At 37.2% G+C, this 19,376-nt stretch overlaps 1 long non-coding RNA gene across 1 annotated transcript in view; it reads right to left on the bottom strand.

Moving 5' to 3' along the window:
• LOC105290803 overlaps positions 1 to 19,376 on the bottom strand; it is a 95,758-nt gene that overhangs the window by 47,983 nt on the left and 28,399 nt on the right. The window lies entirely within an intron of this gene.

Here is a 19,376-nt window from a genome sequence, read left to right as displayed (position 1 = left end):
GCCGTAATGTAATCTTTTTCTTTCAGATTTAGTGGAGGCAGGAAGAGGACACAGAAGCTCTGTGTTCAGAACCCACCCAGACCTTGTCCTATGTGTCCCTTCATTTGCCTAGTCCTGATCTGTGCCCTTTATAGCAAAACTGTAATCATAAGTAGATATATAACTTAGTAGTGGAGGATTGGGAGAACTCTAAAGATTAAAAAAGTGCTAATCTCTGTATTTTAACAAAGGTTATTTTTCAATATATAAAGTGATAATGTCAATTCCTGGGTAAATAATCTTTTAGAAGAGGCCAATTTTCAAAGATTTCAGAGAGTATGTGTTATTATATAACAATTTCAGTCATCAAAAGTATCCAAAAGAATAGCAGAATAAATTATCTCCTAAATCAGATGATCTGTGGACCCTTCATTGACTAAAGATCTTTCTACTCATCTCACACAGTCCCTCTCCTCAATAAAAATAAAGCAACCTAGTAAGAATGTTAGAAAAGATACAGAGACAGATGGCTGTGGGGCAGGACAGGGTATCAGAGTGGGGACACTTACCAGGAAAGAAGAAAGAAGAAACATGCTATGGAAGAAAAAAGGAGACCAGCTACGCATTTATGTCTAAAACTCGCTCTTGACAAAAGTGTTATGAGTACATGGGGTATACTCTGAAATCCATTAATCAACTGCATGGAGCAGTATGGTACTACTAATAGAAAATATTAGGTTTCAAAAAAAATATGATCACAGTTTTTATCCAGTTCTCTCAGTGTATCAGTAAGAATTTCCACAGAAACAAAATAAGTTGGAGATACACACACACACACACACCACACACACCACACACACACAGAGTGAGTGAGAGAGAGAGAGAGAGAGAGAGAGAGAGAGCACAAAATTCATTTTAAGGAATTGATTCATGTGATTGTGGAGGTTAAAAAGTCTGATATAGGTTAAGATAGCAGGCTAGAAATTCAGGTAAGAGTAGGTATTGTTGTCTTGAGTCCAAAATCCACAGGGCAAGCTAAACAAGCTGGAAACTCAGACAGGAGTTTGCACTCTTGAAGTAGAATTGCTTCTTTTCCAAGAAACCTCAATATTTTCTCTTAAAGCCTTCAACTGATTAGATGAGGCCCACCCATGTTATGTAGAGTACTCTGCTTTATTCAAAGCTTGCTGACTGTAAATGTTAATCACATCTAAAAAATATCTTCACAGTAACATCTTGGTTGTTGTTTGACCAGACATCCTGGGGACCATTGCCTAGCTAATCTGACACGTAGCACTAACAATCACGCTCATTCTCTTTTTTACTTCCTACTGTTCTAAATCAGTTTCTACCAGCAAAATCGTTGATACAAAGCTGCTTACACAACATTTTTATGTTCTTAACTGAAGCTATCAGAACATTAAGATGACAAATTGTCTTAATAGGGACAGATTTTTCTCTCTTGTTAGATGTTGCTATGAGTCATGGAGCTACCCTCAATAATTAAAACAATAAGGTGCTAGCACATGGACACACCAATAGACGAGACTAGAAAGTCTCAATAAAACTCAAATGTTTACGGGGATTTAACATATAATGAAGGTGGCGTATGAAGCCAATGAGGAGAAAGGTCCTATTCCATAAAGTGTTGAGACAACTGGGTAGCTAACTAGAAAGAATAAAATACAATAAAATTGGATCCATACTTCATATCTTATACTGGGAAATATTATAAATGGATCAAATATCTCTATAGTAAAAAGTAAAACTAGAAGTGTTCTTTTTAAAAAGATAACTTCTTTAAAACCTTGGAGTTATAAAGAAATTACCTTATTCTGGACTAGGAACAATCTTTCTAATTATAATTTAAAATTAAAGAAAAGAAAAAAGTGATACTGATGACATAACACTTCTGCATGGATAAAAATATCAAAAAGCAAGTCAAAAGGCAATTTTGGAAAAAAATATTTAAAGCATATCAAAAAGGTTAAGTTCCTTGATATAGAAAGTTCACCTGGAAATCAATAAGGAAAAGATCAACACAATAGAAAAATAGGCAAAAGACATGAACAGAGTTTAGAAAAAATAGTATAAAATTAGGTTAAATTACATGAAATTGCAGTTCAGTATGCTAAAAATGTTCAAAACTCGGTAATTTCATACGGTTCTAAGTAATATCTATTAAACATACAAAAGGATGTTCAATCTCACTTATAACAAGAATGATACAAATTAAAATCTCACTATCAGATTGGCAAAAAAAAATGCAAGGGGGCGGTAAGAAAACCAGCACTTACTGAGCGCCTATTATGTGGCATGCCCTATTCTAGATACTTTACACACTGTATTAATTCATGTTTCTCAAACTACTCTGAGTTTGTTAATATACAGAAACCAGCAGTGTCATTAAATATACAGATTCCCAGGTTATGCCCCTGGAAATTGTTTCAGTTGGGCTGGGGTCGGGGCCTAAGAAGATGTGTTTTTAATAAAATTTCCTCTTGATTGTAACGCTGTAAAATGATTTTCAGTGTTCCTATCCTGCAAAAGCAAGAGAAGTGAAGTGCCACGAAATTAAACAATTTATCAGGATATCCAAATGACACGAGGTAGAGCTGTGCATTCAGTCTCAAGGAAGTTAGCTCCAAAGCCAACTTTATTGCTCGGCCATGCCACAGGCCAGTGAATCTCTGCTTGCGCTCTGTGCCTGCGATAGCAGCTTCAGTGGCAGGTCCACAGCAGCTCTGGCTCCCTGCTGCCATGTTTCCTTCCCATTACCTGCCCCTAGTACCCAGTATCACATAGGCTCTTGAAGCGTCTATTACAGTGGTCTCCCTTTATACGTGGTTTTACTTTCTATAGTTTCAGTAGCCAGTGATGCACCACAGTCTGAAAATATGAAATGGAATATTTTAAAAATAAACAATTCGTAAGTTTTAAATTGCTCACTATTCTCACCCTCCTGTTCATCCCACCCGGGTAAGTAAATCACCCCTTTGTCCAGCATCTCTATGCTGTAGATGCTCCCTGCCTGTTTAGTCACTGAGTAGCTGTCTTGGTAACCAGATCAACTGTCCTGGTATCACAGTGCTTGTGTTCAAGTAATCCTACTTTACTTAGTAATGGCCCCAAAGCACAAGCATAGTGATACTGGCGATTCGGATATGCCAAATATAAACTGTAAAGTACTTCCTTAAAGTGAAAAGTTGAGTACGGTATAATAAGGTATTTTGAGAAAGAGAAAGAGAGACAGAGAGACTACATTCACATAATTTTTATCATATCGTATTGTTATAATTGTTTTACTTTACTATTGTTATTAATCTCCTACTGTTCTTAATTTATAAATTAAACTTTATCATAGGTAGGTATATATAGGAAAAAACAAAGTATAAATAGAGTTTGGTACTATCAATGGTTTCGAGCATGCACTGGGGGTCTTGGAACATATTCCAGCTGGATAAGGAGGAATGACTAATAGGTTATTATAATAGAATTTTGCTTAGTAGCTTGAACAAAAAGACAAATGACTGATTATCATACCATATTTTCTAATTGTCTCTAACCATACCTCTACGAAGGAAAAAATGTTGGTTAAAACCAAAACATTTTGGAACGACAACCAGCCACTTCAAATCAATACAACTTGTCAGGAGTTTGGAGGCTTCTGTCAGTTGAACTGCTTCTCAGACAAAACATTCTCCAGTCCCTGGAACTTTCAGCTGGCTAATGTCTTCACAGACACTTCTGCATGACTTTTACATTGTTTTATTTAAAAGTTCTGCTTCTTTGTCTCTAAAACTAGTGTAATTATAGGAGCTACATGTTTTAAAAGCATACAACCGTGAAAAATGATGTGACGCGGAAACAAGCAAAGCCTTTGACAGAAAGTTGAAATGGAGGTTGTTCGAGAACTCAGCCAGTACATAGTGTTTCTGCCTACTCCAAACCTCCAGCAGTTTTGTGAGTTCTCTTTCCTTGTTTGTTTTTGAGTGCACACATCAGTATGTACTGTGGCAGAGTGTCTGTTTTCCACAACTCTAGAAACATGAGTCAGCTGTTTGACTATTATCTACAAATTTGGTAATGTACTGTATTCATGGAATCTGGTGTGTTTTCCAGGAATTATAACTCCGTGCCTCTAAACTGACTGTCTTGATCGGCATGCGATGTTTCTGAAGTGTTTTACATTTACTTTCTAAGGGAAAGTTGTCAAGAAAGATGATTGTAGGCTCTTATTTATTCAGAACGTGTGTACAGTGCCACGGTTTTAATACATTTAATATTCTGGTTAATGTAAAATGTCATATACTGTACGTAGCATGACTTAAACATAATATCTCTTTAACTCTGTGAACTTGATTTAAAAAAATGCTTTTAAGAGCCTGTTATAGATTGAACTGTGTTCCCTCAAGAAAGTATGTTGGAGTCTTAACCCTCAGTTACTCAGAATAAATACTATTTCACTTAGAAGTAGGGTCATTGAAGATGTAATTAGTTACGAGGAGGTCATACTAGAGTAAGGTAGATCTCTACTCCAGTATGACTGCTGTACTTATAAAAAGGGGAAAATTAGACACAGACACAGACATGCACATAAGGAAGATTATGTGAAGAGACACACAAGGATAAGACGACCATGTGAGGATAGAAATAGAGACTGAAGTTATGTTGCCACAAGCCAGAGAATGCCTGAGGCCGCCAGAAGTTAAGAAGAGACAAGGAAGGATCCACCCCTAGATGCTTCAGAGAAAGCATGGCCCTGCCAATATCTGGATTTGGGACTCCTAGCCTCCAGCGATGTGACACAATAAATTTCTGTTTTTCTAAGCAATCCAGTGTGTGGTACTTGATTATGGCAGCTCTCAGAAACTGATTCAGGGCCCTTGCTGGTATTTGTAGCTGTGACTGCTGGAAAATGTCAGAGGGAGTCGGAACTAAACTGAGGTCCCTTCTTAAGTAAACTTATCCAGCGCAGGACATTTCATACTTCCAAAGGTATTATCTACACTCACGACCTCCTGTAAGCTCCAGAGTCTAATCTCAACTTCTCCCTGGATGACTTCTCTTGAATGTCTAATGGCATGTCAAATTAGCATGACCAAAACAGAACGCTGAATTCAATGCCCACCCAAACTTCCCTAATCTTCTACATCTAAGGAAATGACATCACCATCTATTAAGCTATTCAAATTAAAACCCAAGAATCTTCTTCCTTCTTTCCTACTACCATATGCAATTCATCTGTGTGTCTTCTAAGTTCTACCCCCCAAAAATGTCCCAGCTCAGCTCCCTGAGAAACACACTCTGAGATGGAGATTTATAATAAAAGAATTCAGAGATGCCACTGAAAATTTGAGTGTGTAGATTGCTTTGGGTAGTATGAACATCTTAACAATATTTGGTCTTCTAATCAATAAGCACAGGACATATTTACATTTATTTGTATCTTCTTTAATTTCAGCAATGTTTGTAGTTTTTAGGGTATACGTTTTTTACCTCCTGGGTAAGTTTATTCCTAAATACTTTATTATTTGATGCTGTTGTAAATGACACTGTTTTCCTAATTTCCTTCTTTGGATTGTTCATTATTAGTGTATAAAAACACAACTGATTTTCGATTTTGTATCTTGCAGATTTACTGAATTCTATTATTAATTATGACAGTCTTTTGGTGGACTCTTTAGGGTTTTCTATATATAAGGTCATATCATCTGCAAAGAGAATTTTACTTCTTTTCTGGTTTAGATACTTTTTATTTCTTTTTCTTGCAAGATACTTTTTATTTCTTTTTCTTGCATAATTGCTCTGGCTAGGACTTCCAGTATTATGTTAAATTGAAGTGGTGAAAACAAATATCCTTGCCTCATTCCTGATCTTGAAGGAAAACTTTGTCTTTTACCATTGAGTATAATGTTCATTGTGGATTTTTCATATATGGCCTGTATCATATTGCGGTAGTTTCCTCCAATTCCTATTTTATTGAATGTTTTTATCAGGAAAGAGTGTTGAGGTTTGTCAAATGCTTTTTCTGCTTCAATTGAAATGATAGTGTAGTTTTTTTCCTCATTTTGTTAATGTGGTATATTACATTAATCAGTTTTCATATGTTGAACTATCTTTATATTTCAGAAATAAATCTCACTTGGTCATGACGTGAGATCTTTTCAATACGCTATTAAATTTGGTTTCCTAGTATGGTGTTGAGAATTTTCGCATCAGTGTTCATAAATAATATTATTCGGTAGCTTTCTTTTCTTGTAGTGTCTTTTTTTGGCTTTGGTTACAGAGTAATGCCGCCCTCATAATATGAGTTAGAGTGTTCCCTCCTCTTCAAATTTTTTTAAGAGTTTGAGAAAGACTGATGCTAATTCTTTTTTTAAATTGTAGAATTCACCAGTGAATCAAATCCAGGGCGTTTCTTTGCTGGGAGGTTTTAGATTACTATTTCAATATCCTTACTAGGCATAGATCTATTCAGGTTTTCTATTTCTTCATTATTCACTCTTCTAAGTTTTGTGTTTCCTAGGATTTTTTCATTGCCTAGGTATCCAATTTGTTGGCAGATAATTAGTTGTTCAATATGTTGTGCTTTTTGATGTTATTGTAAATAGCATTGTTTTTATTTCATTTTCCCATAGTTTGCTGCTATTAAATTAAATGCAATTGATTTTTTAATATTAATCTTGTATCCTGTGAATTTGCTAAATTCACTTATGTACTCTAAGGTTATTCTGTAAATTCCTTAAGGTTTTCTATATAAACAATCCTATCATTTGCAAATAGAGATCATTCTACTTTTTCCTTCTGATCTGTCATTTACCTAAAAGACCTTTTAACTAATTCAAATTTAATAGTTTTAATTAAGAGAATGATAATATTGTTCACCATGATGTCATTTTTAAAGCACTCAAGAAAAACAGATTCAATCTGTCATCGAATTCAGAAATTTTCATGTACTCTCTAGTGTGATAATAAAGCAGAATAAGATTCTGTCTTAGATTTATTGTCCTAGAGGAATTCACAGTCCCACTACAGAGGCGATAATATAAGTTATGACTTCAAAAAGTGGGAGGGTCTGCTGATCAGCAGTTTGAACTGAAGAATGTTTTTGGAGAACTAACCTTTGAAGAAAGGGCAGTATTCAGAATAATGGTAGGAAAGATATAGGAATAGCATAAACAAAGATACAGAGGAAGAGATACGCAAAACATATTCCAAAGGTAGAGACCAAATCAAATTATGATGAGGAACACTAATGCGTAATGACAGAAGGTCTCAAGCGACAGGCCACTGGGTTCTAATTTCACATTCTATTTACTTAAAGTATTTAAGCAGGGAAGTATGACAAGAGGAAATCTTCCAACTAGGCCATCGTCAGATAAAGCCTGAGCTCCGAGAGGAGAATATGGATATAAATACCACTGTAGCTGACAGTCCACATAAGTTTTCCTGTGCCTGTGTTTCTGCAAAGCCAAATAAATAACGTTCCTGATGACATCATGATAACTTTATTTAAAATGCCACAGCTGGAAGTTTCCAAGTCAGATCCCATATTGTAAGAATGACTCAAAATAACACTAATACACATTTAATATTCTGAAATGGAAAACACTTTCTGCTATGTAGATAAAATTGCCCAGGAAAAAAGACTTTGTTCCAACATTTTTCTTAAAATGCTTTGATGTAGCATACTGAAAACTTATTACAAAGCTATTAGACAGAATTCATAGGAAGTCAGAGCTACGTTGAGTATCATCTAAAAGGAATTTCATCTTTGAAATACAAAAAAAGTTTGAAATATTCAAGAAAATGATTCAAGGAATAATTAGCAGTTGATGCAAACCTTGTAGGATTATCAATATCTGGGTATAAATTCCCTTGCATTCTCTCACTGCTTTGATCCCACACATAGTCTCATGGTCCAGAAGGCTACTAAAATGGTACATGATAAAGCCCAATAAGTCTGAATGCCTGGAGCGACTGTGGCCATGGTGCATAGAGAGATCCTCTCAGGCCAGTGCTAGTGCCTTACCCTGCCAGAAACACACTCTTCTCTGTTTGGTGGCATCCATGCCTCTGGTTCTCAAGGAAATCATCTTTAGAAAGAACACTAAATTAGGCCCCACAAGTGGTACACACACCATTCGTGCTAGTTCAAGCAACGGTCAATTCCCTTGGGTCAGTCAAGTTTTGGTCAGGACAACAGAAGCAACTCCAGGTATTTCAATCAAGAAATAATTTAATAAAGAGACTCAGAGTCTTACAACACTGTTAAAAGGACTGGGGACAACAGCCATAAAAGTCTCCACTTACATTCAATAAATCAGAAAGGGTCGGAATCCCAATAAGCCTCCACTAGCATGAGAGGGAGCAATTCTTGGAAGGACGCCCAATAGTCATCTGCAAAATCTCACTTCTCTTATCTGCTGATGCTCAGTCACTTGCCTGCCACGGCAACTAAAGATCAATGGCTCCTTCTTTTCTGTCTTCTCAAATTCACACACATTCCTCTCACTGGAGGGATCTAGACTGCAACCTACTGACAAGGTAAACCGGGAAATGTAATTTTTAACATTCCAGCCTACAGTGCAGGGTGGATCTTAAAAGGGCAAGGATATTGTTTATGACATATCGGTGATATCCAGCACACCTTTCTTCCCTTCACAACCCGCAGCCAGAACCACATCCGGGAAGCCAAGATTCATTCCTCCACAGTATTCTCATTGTTATTTCTCCCCAGATTCAGTTCATTGTTCTTTCCCCATTCTGTGTTCTGCGTGTCCTTCTTGTAATCATATCTGGCCCCCGCCCTTCCCCTGGAAACCACACGTCATCTTCCAAAGAGCCACATTTCCAGAGTACCAATAATAGTATGTAGGTTACTGTGGGCGGAGAGGTGGAAGGAGACTAGTCTGGGGAGACTGTCACTAAACCCAAGAATCAGCCTCTAACATGAAAAATGACAGGTTGTGCAATACCCGTTGAACAGTGCTCTAGATAGCCAGCCAAGCACGTACAAAAATCCCAGAAGTGTGAACAGTACTTTACTTTGGCACATTCCAACCCAAAGAGAATCCACAGAGTAGGCAGAGATTTAGGAGTGGCTCATCACTATTCTACTCATCCACCAGGCCCTTTGCACATACCTCTTTTTTTTTTACCTATTCTACATGTGTCTCTCTCATGCATCAGACTCTCTCACTAGGTTGCGAGTTACCTGAGGGCAAATATCATGCTTTGTTAATCTTCGTATCTCTAGTACATAATATAATACCAATAATATAGTAAGATTTTCATAAATAAATCATAAAACAGTAGGATGAGGTTTGAAAAGTTTTCTACTGTATCTCTCCAACTGACTCTTCAATGTTCCTATGTAAATATCACTTAGTCACTTCACACACAACATATCCAAAATAAAATTCACCTGCTCCTTAAATCTTTCTCTTCTCAGTAGTGATGTTTAATGATGCTGTTCCTCAAAAAGGTAGATAAGTCCTAAGATCAAGATGTCTATGGACCCACATGGCTACTGAAGACATTTAGAAAGAGATGTGGGAACAAAAATGGTAAAAGTAAAAATTTTCTAGGAAGATAGAAATGAAGATTGTTGAGCATTAGGCAACAACTACTTGGGATCTAGCAAGAAGTACTGATGGCATTTTTAAAGTATTTGAATACTTACTGTTATTGAATGATAATATCATGGCATTTCCAATTTTATTTCACAGTGATATAAAATTTTAGAATACATATATATAATCACTCCTACCTCAAATTATATAAAAAGCAAAAAAAAAAAAAAAAAAAAAACATAAAAAGATAAATTCACCACCATGTTAGAATAAGAGAGAATGGACCATGTGGGGACACTTCGAAAAATCTCTAAAAAGTGGTAATCAGACAGAATCACATCTCCAGAGTCATAAAACTGGAAAAAGCCTTAGTGTGAAACATGCCATTCAAAAAGTTCCAGAGTCAGTACATAAAATAATAGGGAAGGGTCTAAAGGCATCTTTGAAAAAGTAAAGCTGGTTAGTCCCTCCCACATCCTGCTAAACAGATACCAGTAGAGATGGCAACTGGGATAAAGAAAGCACTGATGTCGGTTCCAGTGTCCAAGCCCCAGGTGGTATCCAGGTAGAAATGGCTCAAGGAGGAACAGGAAACCTCTTTAAGAGGCACATCACACATCCTAACTCTCCCACACAATTACTAGAGATGAGCTACAGTTACTACAATCAACATGCTCACACAAATGACAAAGATGAGGAAACAACCACAAGTTACCAAGACAATCTGGTAATTTGTAATATTAATTCCACAAGGTGGTATCAATTCCACCTTGAATAACTGACATCTGAGAAAACAGAATTAACAGAACAATTGCCGGGAAAAGTCTTTAAGTAAAATTTATATATGGTTATTATGAACTGAATTGTATCCTCCAAAATTTATATGTTGAAGCACGAACCCCCAGCACCTCAGAACATAATTGTATTTGGAGACATGGTCTTTAGGGGGGTAATTAAGTTAAAATGAGGTCATAGGGATGGGCCCTAATCTAATCTGACTGGTGTTCTTATATAAGAAAATAAGACCGAACACAAAAGGGACAGCAGACATGTGCATGCACAGAGGAAAGGCTATGTAATCTGCCAGCCAAGGAGAGAGGCCTCAGAGGAGACCAACCTTATTGGCACCTTGATCTTGGACTTCCAGCTTCCAGAACTCTGAGAAAATACATTTCTGTTGTTTAAGCCACCCAGTCTGTGGTTTTGTTTTGGCAACTCTAGTAAACTAACACATAAGTGATATTTTCAGAGAGAAATCAGGAGGATATTGCCACAAAGAAAAACAAACTAAAGAATTCAGAAATTTCAAATTTTATTGTTGAATTTTTTAAGTTATCTACATAGAATGGACATAATTGAAGAATGAATTGGTGAGCTGGAAGACCAAGCTAAGCAATTCTCCCAAATTGCTGAGCAAAAGAAAAATGGGATGGAAAGCATAAAGAAAGACACAGACAACAGGGAGGATAGATCCAGGAGTTTTAGCAGCCCTCTGACAGGTAGCCCAGAGTGAAAACAGAGACAGTAGAAAAGAGGAGATAACACAGAAGTTGTTGAAGAAACTATCCCAGAGCTGAAGAAACACATGAATCTTTTTATTCAAATAGACCATTCAAGTGCAAAGCAGAATGAGTAAAAGAACCATAGCAAATCACATCCACATGAGACTACAAAAATTCAATGATAAAAAGAAAACCCTAAATGCTTCCAGAGAGGAGGAAAAGATTATCAACTAAGGAATGAGAATTAGATTACTATCTGTCATTTCAACGGCAACACTCGGTGTGAGAGGATGTTGGAGTAATATTTAAATTTCTAAGAAAAAAATAGCATTGAAATTAGAAACCTATGCCAAGCCAAATTTCAAATTAAAACACAAAATAAATACATTTTTAGATATGGAATGACTCAAAACTTATTTGTTCACACTTTCTGAAATAATTTCTCAAGAGACACACTTTGAAACAAATTTTTAAATAAAAACAAGAAAGAGGAAGATATGGAATATAATAAATTGTGAAAAAAGAAAACAGTAGCTTCTTCAAAATTATTGATGTATTTTCTTAATTTCATAACCATTTATAACATAAATCACAAATATCTTCAACATGGCAGTTATGGGATTAAGTAAAGTGAAAGCTTAGTTCTCTTGTTTGGAAGTAATGTTTAGATACTTATTAATTTGCTATTTCTATTGAAAAATATGAACTTAAAGTGGTTCATTTCATAAGTATTCACTTTTGAGAAATACATACCTTCCGGGAATCAGTAAAGAGAGAAATGAGGGATCTTATTAAGATTTGTAATTATACCAAGTGGCTACTAATAGATGCCTGATGGAGTGAAGAAAATGGCCTATAAAAGTAGCAGAAAGCAATCACCTTTTTCAAGTGCCCCTTCCATCCTTAACCATTTATGCTGGGAGACAGACACTAAAGTGACAAAAAGCATAGTCCGGGGCTTATGTCCATGCTCCCCATTTACTTGTTGTGTGTCCTTAGTCACCATACTTAACCTTCTCGGAGTTACAGTTTATCCATCATTAAAGTGGAATTAATGCCACCTTGAAAAATTGCTGTGCAGATAGATAAAATACGGTAAGACTCTCCTAGTGACCAACCATTGCGCTTATGGACAGGAATTACAGAGGGTTGTCTAGACAGAGCCTGAGATCCTCCCTTCTCCAAATCGCCTTCTGCTTTTCTCTTTCTCTTCTTTTCTCACACTCCTCTTAGGAATTTTTGGCCAATCCAACTGGGACAGTTGTGGAGAGAAACTGTCATAGTGGGAGAAACTGTCATAGTGGCCTTGCTGCAGCTGGACCCCATTGTGTCTTCTCCAGAACTTCACAGAACCCCAATCACAGCCCTTGCTGTAAAGCTCTGGCAGCATCAACTTAGCTTTGCCACAGATCAACACCGTATTGAGACAAAGAACTATTGTTTTCATATTCCCCTCAAATTATGATAGAAGTGGATAGGACCACCGAGAAAGGCATTAGGATTCATTTTCTTAATGCCAAAAGTAATAGAAGAGGGGTACGTTCTTGCTGATTTAAAAGTTGCTTTTTAGAATGTTGTACTATCACCTATACGTGCTGTTTTGTTTTAAATGTTCCTCTTTACCATTTCCAAGCCTAAGAACTATTAGTTTTCTCTCATCCATCATTAACTTTTTAGTTACCCTCAGTCAGTGAATACCTGAAGAAAATGAGAATTCTTGAAGCTCTGGTAGTTCCTCAAGGAAAAATCCAGCAAATAATAGTGTATAGAAAAGCCTCAAGTAAAACTAGTCTGGTATTTTTGGGTATCCATGACATAAGAATACACAAAATCTTTTGTGTTGTAGAGTCAAAACATGCCTTCGAAACCAAATAACAGCCATATAATCTATTACTTAAAAAAAAAAAAAACCTGGCCATTTAAATATATGCTATTCTTGTGTTTATAAATATTTTTACATACTTTATATTTTAACTTTTTTGATTTAAGCATAGGTAAAAGTCAACTGAAAAATCAACTAACTGAAATACATGAAATTACTTGGGCAATTTTTTGGCTTATTGAATTTCTAGTTAGTGGAGAATTTTCCACATAGTCCTCTAGCATTCTACTTTCATTTTTTAATGATTTCTTTTTTTAAAAAAATCATCCCAAGTCCCTTACTCAACAGGTACATCACACTTAAGGTGCATGATTTTTTTCACCAATGATTTCTTAAGTTAAAATGCCTCAGAAATGTCATTACATTTTTCCATTTATTCTAAGTGACATGAATTGAGGGATAAAATATGAGAAGTTAGGCTGATAGTATGCTCATCAAAACTGATGACATTTGTATATCTTTAAAAATGTGCATTGGCAATTTACATCCTTTTCATAAAAAAGTTAAGCGGACAGAAAATTTCCAGATTTCATCATGGTGTTCAAATGCTTTAAAGCATGTAGCTTTTGATTTCTATATTTCCGACACTTATTTTTTGAATGTTTTCTTTGTCTAATAGAAACGTGGGCAATTAAAATGCAAGGAAAGCAAAGCAACCCTGTGTGCTTTTCATTGGCCTCATTCATAAGGTACTCAACTCCAGTGGCTTCTCCTCAAACACCTACAACAGAAGCTAAATTCCAAAAGTAACCCAGTTGCCTTAACATTCCCCACTCCCACCAAGTGTTTCCTCTTTTCAGCTTTGCACAAACCAAATGTTTTCATTTCCTATAATTTAAAAGGCAATAACTCTTAAAGAAGATATGGGCAGAGTAAAGCACAGTAGGTGAAATATAGCTTTGGTCTGATGGGACTCGTTTAATTGTCCTCTTTTCCTTCAGGATCCTTATTCCACCCCCACCTATTTATTTCACTGACACTATCTGAAGCCTGTTTGAACATCTAGCGTCACAGTGCTCTGCAGTGAGGAAGGGTGGGGTCTCTAGAATCAGCAAACTCAGTTTGAGTCCCTACTGCCCCACGAAGCAGTAGTGTGATACCATGCGAGATTTTTAATTTCTCTGAGCCCATTTTCTCACCTGCAAAAGTGGAGATGAGCACAAAGTGAGTCATCCTGAAATGATTGAATGACATGACCTGTGTGAAAAAACTGGCCCCTAATGGATGCTCCAGAAACACTAGCTTTTCTTTCCTGGTTTGAGGAATTTCAAAGGAAGAACAGCAACATTTGTGTCTATAAACTCCTATCACTTGACCATCAGGAGTCTTTATCTTAACAATCTAACTAAAAATTCAAGAGCAGAGTACCAAAGAAAAGAGGTTAAAATGTCTGAAAAGAATCTCTAATATCCTCTGCCAAGTTTCCATAGTCCCAGAAGACCCTTACCGAGAATTTCCACTGCCCCTTCTCCAGTTGCTAATGATAAGACCAACAGATTTGACATTTGTTTGCTATTGGAATATAGTGGTGGCTCAATCTTCAACAAAATTTTAATATAATCAAATGTATTCAAATTAAAGCATAATTTAGTATTTTGTTTACAAGTCAGAAGGTATTTCAAGACCTTGCCCTATCTCTCTTTGCTAACGGGAACATTTATCAGTAGTTTATTCTGGTTATTTTCACTGTTCGCTTCTTTGGAACTAGATATTGGAAGATTACTCTAGTAATATATCCTGGAGGAACAAAAAGTGACATAAACTCAAATTTTAGGGTGATTGAACAAGAAAATTTGGACAAACAACTGAAAACAAGGGAGTTATTCTATCCTGTAGAATATCACATTCTCTGTTCCCTTTTTATGGACATTTCACCCTTCAGAATTCCAATTACAAGTTTAGCCACAGTCTGAAAAGTCATTTTCCTACTTGACATTATAGTGGAACCAAAGGGTTTAGAAGCACTTGGGTAGGTACCTTATACACCATCTGGGACAAAGAAAATAAAGTACTTTTTCATTTCCTTAGCAGTTACAAATTTACCTAATGGTATCAGTCCAAAGAAAGCAAGAAAGCGAGTAAAATTATTTTAAACATTTGGCAACTTGTGTTTGAAGTCCTATTAACAACATTAAGATACCCACAATTTAAATCACAAATCACATGAAATAGTAATTTATTTAAAAACGCTGGATATCTTGGCCCACGTTCTAAAAAGATATTATAAGGAACTGATTGCAGCAAAAGTTTTATAGAACATTTGTGGAATAAAATATGTGAGGAATTTCTCTAGCTGATTTCTTTAAAATGAGCCACACCATAAAAATGGTGGTTACAACACACTTTTATATATATAAATGTCCCTGGGCCCTGTTAATTGTTGGGTTGGGTTGTTAGATTAGCTTTGCTATGAAACAGCTGAAAAACTCCAGCTGGAGTCTTTCCTTTCCCCAGTTGTTACTGAAGATTTGAGTTCATTATCTAGCTGAGCTTCTGTAATTAGCACCAACAAAGCATTGTCCCATAATGACTTGAAACAGACTTTTGGGAAGGCTATTACAGTTTGGATTTCTGAAATATAGCATTCCACCTGGCAGCTAACCCCAGAAATTAATGTGCATTCAATTTCCATTCCCCCCTCCTAATGTGTTTGTGTACTGCTCACTGACAACTGTAACATGTTTGTAGTACAAACAGTACTTTGAATTTGGAGTTTAAATCTGTTCAGGCTTTCTCATGAGGCTGGAATGTTGGCATGGCTCAGAATACAAAAGTCAACTAAAAAAAAAAAAAAAAAAGTGGGTTCCTCCAGGAAGAGAGAGATCGCTATCAAGCTTGACAAATGCAATGTGATGTGAACAGGGCAGCAGGCTAATTCTGTTAAGCGATCGCTATAGGCCTTTGCTTGTCTTGGACGTTCAGCCGTGTTGCATACAGGGTGGGCCTTGTTAACCCGCCAAGTCGACAATTTTATATCCAAAGGCTTTTGACAATTTTATATCTGAAGGCTCTGCTTTTCTGTTGTGATTTTCTAGCAGGAAAGTTCAAAAGGTTCTGGGGGCTTTCGTTTCTGAGGCCATGATAACACTCAGCAAACTCCATGGATCATTGTTTGCTGAATCCAAGCTTAGAAGCTGAGTTCTAAGACAAAGAAATAGTCAAATACAGTCACGGATTTGGATATCATGGTGCTCTCTGCAAACTTCTTTTGGCTGGTCCTTTTTTAAAGTTTGCTTCGGATCTCTGTTTCCACCGAACCATCTCAGAAACTGAAACACAAACTAATCTGCAGTATGGGGCTGCAGTAATAAAATGAAGAAAAATGTATCTCCCTGTTGGCGTTTTCCCACTGGGAAGGTTCTAAACACGGTGGAGGTATATGTTAAGTGCATATGTTACTTCATCTGTGTCAGCTTAACTGAGACACAGGTACTTTTGAAAGTAGCCCCCGAATCCTAAAGCCTGGTACCCTACAATCTAAGAGCCAAATCACTGTCACTTGGTGAACACAAATCAGCAAGCCTCATTCATTACATATTTATTAAATGCCTGCTATATGTTAGGCCCTGTGCTAACCATGTGCTACATACTGGGCAAAAAAACTTAAATGTCAGAGTTGAAGATTTCTCAAAGTCACCACATTGCCAACCAGCTGCATCAGAATCCTCAGGTAAGCCGGTGTACTAAGCAGATGGCTGAATCCCACCCTAGATCTACTTAACCGGACTGATGGAAAACTAATTTTATATTTCTAATATTCTCAACAGTGATTCTTATGACTAATGATTGAGAACTATTCTAGACCCGTGACTTTCAAACCTGGCTGTACATGTGAATCATCTGGTAAAATTAAAACCACTAATAACCCAGTACTACAGCAAATCAATTAAATTGGGAGATTAAGAAGCCTTGGCATCAGTTTATTTTTGTTTTTATTTTTGTTTTTTAAGACATCTCTAGATGATTCTCATGTGTACTAAAGGTCGAGAACCAGCCTGGACAACAAGCTCTACAGGAAACTGCAAGAAGGAGAAATAACTCCCGTCTAGAAAGATCAGATGCTACCTTAAGTTTCTCATATCTTGCAAAAGACGTTTTGTTCTCTTTGGAAAGTGTCTGTGTATGGGTTTATTATTGTTAATAAAATGACATGTTTATAAAGCATCCATCCAAAAAAATAGAGTATTTTTATAGACGCCACTTAATCTCATTTATCCTCATTCCCTGTAATGTACTTTGAAGAAAAATTTATTACTGTCCCAATTACAGATAAAGCAGATCAGTACTTTGCCTGATATCATGCAGCAAGTTCATTCTAAAAACCTGACTGCTGGATTTGCTTCCCAGAAAGGAAAGAAAAAAAGATTCTTTAAACAGTCTTGGCTGAAATGTAAACTATTCAATTCTAAAAAGTGTTCAAATATATAATTAGCACACACACACCCCAGAATAGACTGTCTTCCTTTTGGCTTTTCATACTTTGGGCTGTAACTGAGGGGATATCCTGAAGGGTCAATAATCCTCCTTCTAGTTCCTTGTTTCTACTGTCTCCATAAGTCAACAAACATTAAAAGATATTAATGAGCTTGCTCAGTTAGGGTTTTCACCTGTACAGTCTGCCCAGAACTTTCCCGGTTTTAGTACTGAAAGTCCCGTGCCCAAAAAACCCCTCAGTCCTGGGCAAATCTGGACAATCCCTACCAGAAGTGAAACTAACCTTTAAGGATCTATGTAGGAATGGGAGCTTGAGGTGAGTCAGAAAGGAGATAGGCCACGCCAGCGACGGGCAGGGATTGAGACAGTAAATATTCACCAAGGTGGGTAGAGTTGGCTTTAGGCTTCAAAGGTCGAGCTGCCAAGGCACAGTGCACAATCTTGGGCAGTAGCTCTCAAATTTCAGTGTGCATTAGAATCACCTGGAGGGCCAGTTAAAACACAGATCACTGGACTCTACCCCCAGTTCCTGATTCAGTAGGTCCAAGGGGGCCTGAGAATTTGTATATCTAACATAGTCCCATGTGATGTTGATGCATGTGGACCCAGAATCACACTTTGAGAACCACTACAGTAAGTGCTAGGTAGATTTCCAGTTGAGCACAGGTAACGGGTGGTGCAGGTAGTGTCTTGGCACCAAAGAGCTACAAGCAGACCACACTGGGCAGAGACATCAGCTGGAGACCAAGCTCTGGGCTCTGAACAGGTCTGAGCTAATATGGCAGGACCCAGGTTACAAGGAACTAGAGTACCAACAGATAATCAGAACAGCACCCCCATTGTAAAGAAGTATAACCAGACCTTTCTATTAGATGTAGGTGTGAGGTGGGCTCAATCTTAGATCGAAGTAAAATTAAGTGCTGGGCAATGACGTGAGGTCACAGACTTAACGTTCAGTCACTGGAGAATTAAGAATTAAGAATTCTTAAAGATCCCCTGAAAAGAATAAAGGTAGGGTGACCAACCGTCCTGGTTTGCCAGCTTTCCTGATTTTAGAGCCTGAGAAACTCCTCATTCCTAAGACAGTCATGTAAAAGTGACTTCAGGAAACTAGAGCCTAGATGCACCTGCATCTCCTGGTTAGGTGGCTGCAGCTGTAAGAGAGGCAGGCACAGGTGGGAAGAGGAGGAGCCAGCTGGAGTGATGGCATAGAGCCAGAGTTGTCGTTTCAGCCTAGAGCCTTCAAGAGAGGAGAAAAAGGCACCCAGAAAAGTCCTCTATTAATGCTGAAAAGCATTTGCTTTAAATGGTCAAAACACGTTAAATGACTCCACAGGCCTGCAGTTTTTCTAAACTCATGAAAGTGGAAAAGTTCAAGACAAACAGAGCGATCCAGACACCCCGTAGATGGAAGTCACCCTCACTGCCTCCTGACATCACACACACTTAAGATCCCATTGTAACTGTAGCCTTAAGAGGGCCTGATATGTACACGCACACACTCTGATAGGAAAAAATGTTTTATAAATGTTGGCAAAGTAGCCAATGTTATGTGGGTTCCCCCATAAAAAAATAAGCTAAGTGAAATAAGCACACAGATCTAGATGATTTAAACAGTAAAGAACCTTTAAATCTAGAGAATCTCTCCAGTTGGAACGTGGATTCCGCATAAGATTCTTAGTGCCATCAACTAGTACGCCAAAGCCATTCAAACCTTTTCCATGATCAAATATTAATTAACATTCTGCCAGAATGGAGAACATCCTATGAATAATGATAACTATTCAAGATGTTCTTCATGAAGCTCATCATATACTGTATAAAAATAAATTCTTAACAGAAAACTTTCCAACAGTAACAAGATCATCACCCAGACTGGCATAAGTAATCTGCAGGCAAACAATGAACTAACCCATCCTCACAGCAACCAAGTACATCTGTGACGTGCTGCTTACATGCACGCAAAATCTCCTCACCCGCACCCAAAACAGCCGCTTTGGT

The sequence above is a fragment of the Pteropus vampyrus genome, unplaced genomic scaffold (assembly GCF_000151845.1).
Source record: "Pteropus vampyrus isolate Shadow unplaced genomic scaffold, Pvam_2.0 Scaffold38, whole genome shotgun sequence".
Classification (NCBI taxonomy): Eukaryota; Metazoa; Chordata; class Mammalia; order Chiroptera; family Pteropodidae; genus Pteropus; species Pteropus vampyrus.
The sequence above is the reverse complement of the archived record's forward strand: the minus strand, read 5'-3'. Positions and strand labels throughout refer to the sequence as shown.